The sequence below is a fragment of the Sciurus carolinensis genome, chromosome 7, assembly GCF_902686445.1.
Source record: "Sciurus carolinensis chromosome 7, mSciCar1.2, whole genome shotgun sequence".
Classification (NCBI taxonomy): domain Eukaryota; kingdom Metazoa; phylum Chordata; class Mammalia; order Rodentia; family Sciuridae; genus Sciurus; species Sciurus carolinensis.
Window position 1 is genome coordinate 106,996,775 of NC_062219.1, and position 3,604 is coordinate 107,000,378.

General features: G+C 37.2%; 1 pseudogene; it reads right to left on the bottom strand.

The window, feature by feature from the left end:
- Positions 1-756: 756 nt before the first annotated feature.
- Positions 757-1,790, bottom strand: LOC124988038 (solute carrier family 25 member 36-like; annotated as a pseudogene).
- Positions 1,791-3,604: the final 1,814 nt, after the last annotated feature.

Genomic DNA, 3,604 nt, shown 5'->3' on the forward strand with positions numbered 1-3,604 from the left:
GATAGAACACCTACAAGACAGAACCTCAGACACTGAAGACAAAATATTTAATCTATTTTTTTAATGTTTTACTAGTTTATTTCGCCAAACTATTATGAGTTTGATATGCTAACAATATAAAGTCCATATTATGCTCAATGTCAAGCACCTGTTAGTTGTGGAAACCAAAACATCTTAATGTTAGAAGTACACAAGATATTTAGATACAATTTCATTGACTGTCAATAACAGTTAACTACTGATGCCAAAGAGTTGAATTTAAAATACTGTGCCAGGTCCTTTCAGGAAAATGGGAACATACTCAGGATCTACCTACTATTATTTTAGTATTATAGGAATTAAATGCTACAAGTTAGAAATTTATGACTGTCAAATACAATATTTCGATAGTTATACAGTATATAATTAGGGATTACTTTGTAAGATTGAAAAAATGCTCCTGGAACAATAACGCTATATTCCGAATGCCATTAATCAACAAAACACAACTGTATCTTGTGGACATGGTAGAGAAAATGGAAATTTTAAGGAGTGCTTCTAAAGGTATTTCCTTTAAGGTGACTGAGGATGTTTCCCATTACAGAGACTCTAAGTGATGTGGCATGGATACACCTTAACTCCTAAAACCACACTTCTACTTGGGCATAGTTCCATGTTCCCAACTATGTTCCTTCTGTCTGTCACGCTGGCCTCGCTATTCCATGGTCTGTGTTATCTTTTTGGTCTTCCTTTTCTCTGGTGCGGCAGCCTTTGCTGTTATCCATTGAGTAGGTAGACCACCAATTCATAGGGGGCCATCATAATGACTGTGTTTGGGATCTGTCTCACCAGATGGGTTGTTAGACCATGGTACAGAGATCCACAACCTTCTTCCTGAACAAGCAAAGACAGTGTCCAAAAAAAAGATCTGTACTTTGTTCCCTCTTCATGTAATCTTGTTCTTACAACTTCATGTGGATAAGCTATGGTTGTGGCACAAGTTTTCAAGGTGGCAGCAGCCAGCCTCATTCCCACAAAATCTGATGCTTCTTTCACCGACTCATCACCATTTTCCATCACAGTAGTTTTACATTCCAGTAGGTTTTGCTTTATACTTTCATAAATAACAAAATGGATAACAGTCTCTGACATGCCAGCAAATGAAGCAGACTTGCCCCTATAAAATCCTCTAAGTCCATCTGTCCGATATGCTTTACCAACACATCAAAAGCACCCATTCACTTTTCCCCGCGGTTCCTTGCATCAAGCTGTAACGGAGTTTTTATAAGCCAAATGGGGTTGGTTGCAGTGATTGCAGTAAAATGAGATTTAAGCTAGTCCATATTACTACAGGAAGTGACCTGCAGATGGGGAGCATGAGATGACACGATCTCACTCTTTTCTTGGGAGAAATGTACAGTAAATGCCTGCCACTGCAGCTGAAATCATGTGTACCTGGGTAGAATCGGAATCAAACATGCCATTCAACTTTTCCTTGGAGTTTGAATAAGCAGAAAAGTATATTGCTCTGGAAGGGGCCACCCCCACTAAATTGGGGCCTAATCCTCTAAACAAGGAGCGAGACCCTTCTTTTTCCAAGATTACATTCAGGCAATGGAGAGGTCCTGGGGACACAACGCTGTTGACACTGGCTCCAGTCATGGTGCTCAGCTGAACTTTAGAGACACAGAGCATCACAGAAGACCACTGCAGCTGCGTTTCCACAACTTCCAGCGGACATGTCAGAATAGCTCCCACTGTGCTGCCACATTCCCAGCAAACAGGTGCACCAGCACATCCCTCTAGCTCATTCTCTCTCCTGCATGTCCTCTGGGCGCTGAAATACAATGACGTAAATCAGCAAGGGGAGGAACTACCCTAAAGGAATAGCCAAATAAAGGAGAAACCAAGTCGTGTCAAAAAACAAAAATGAGCCAAATGACTGGGAATACAAATCATATCAAAATAATAACCCTGAATGTTAATGGCCTGAACTCATCAATCAAAAGACATAGACTGGCAGATTGGATTAAAAAGAAAGATCCAACAATATGCTGCCTGCAAGAGACTCACCTCGTAGAAAGAGATACCCACAGACTAAAGGTGAAAGGATGGGAAAAAACATACCATGCACATGGACACAGCAAAAAAGCTGGAGTATCCATCCTCATATCAGATAATGTGAACTTCAAGCCAAAGTTAGAAGGGATAAAGAAGGACATTTCATACTGCTTAAGGGAAGCATAAATCAGCAAGACATAACAATCATAAATATCTATGCCCCAAACAGTGGCTCATCCATGTATGTTAAACAAATCCTTCTCAATTCCAGGAATCAAACAGACCACAACACAATAATACTAGTTGACTTGAACACACCTCTCTCACCACTGGACAGATCTTCCAAACAAAAATTGAACAAAATAAAACATAGATCTCAATAACACAATCAATAATTTAGACTTAATGGACATATATAGAATATACCATTCAACAAAGAACGAATACCCTTTCTTCTCAGCAGCACATGGATCCTTCTCTAAAATAGACCATATTTTATGACACAAAGTTACTGTTAGCAAATACAAGAAGATAGAGATACTACCTTGTATTCTATCAGATCATAATGAATTGAAATTTGAAATACATGACAGAATAAAAAACAGAAACTACTCCAACACCTGGAGATTAAATAATATGCTATTGAATGATGAATAGATAACAGAAGACATCAGGAGGGAAATAAAAAAATTCTTAGAGGTAAATGAGAACAAAGATACATCATATCAAAATCTCTGGGATACTTTGAAAGCAGTACTTAGAGGAAAATTAATTTCATGGAGTGCATTCAGTAAAAGAAGAAAAAAATCAACAAATAAAAGACCTAACACTACAGCTCAAAGCCGTAGAAAAAGAACAGAGCAACACCAAAAGTAGTAGAAGACAGGAAATAGTTAAAATCAGAACTGAAATCAATGAAATTGAAACAAAAGAAACAATTGAAAAAATTGACAAAATAAAAAGTTGGTTCTTTGAAAAAATAAATAAAATTGATAAACCCTTAGCCACAATAACAAAGAAGGAGAGAGAAAACAAACTCAAATTACTAAAATTCAGAATGAACAAGGAAATATTACAACAGACACGAGTGAAATACAAAACATAATTAGAAGCTATTTTGAAAATCTATACTCTTTCAAAATAGAAAATTTCGAAGACATCAACAGGTTTCTAGAGACATATGAATTACCGAAACTGAACGAGGAGGACATACACAATTTAAATAGATCAATTTCAAGTAATGAAATAGAAGAAGTCATCAAAGCCTACCAACAAAGAAAAGTCCGGGACCAGATAGGTTCTCAGCCGAGTTCTACAAAACCTTTAAAGAAGAGCTCATTCCAATACTCCTCAAAGTATTCCATGAAATAGAAGAGGAGAGAACCCTCCCAAACTCATTCTATGAAGCCAATATCACCCTGAAACATAAACCAGACCAATATCCTTAATGAACATCGACCAAAAAATTCTCAACAAAATTTTAGTAGATCGCATACAAAAATATATTAAAAAGATAGTGCACCATGATCAAGTGGGTTTTATTCCAGGGATGCAAGGTTGGTTC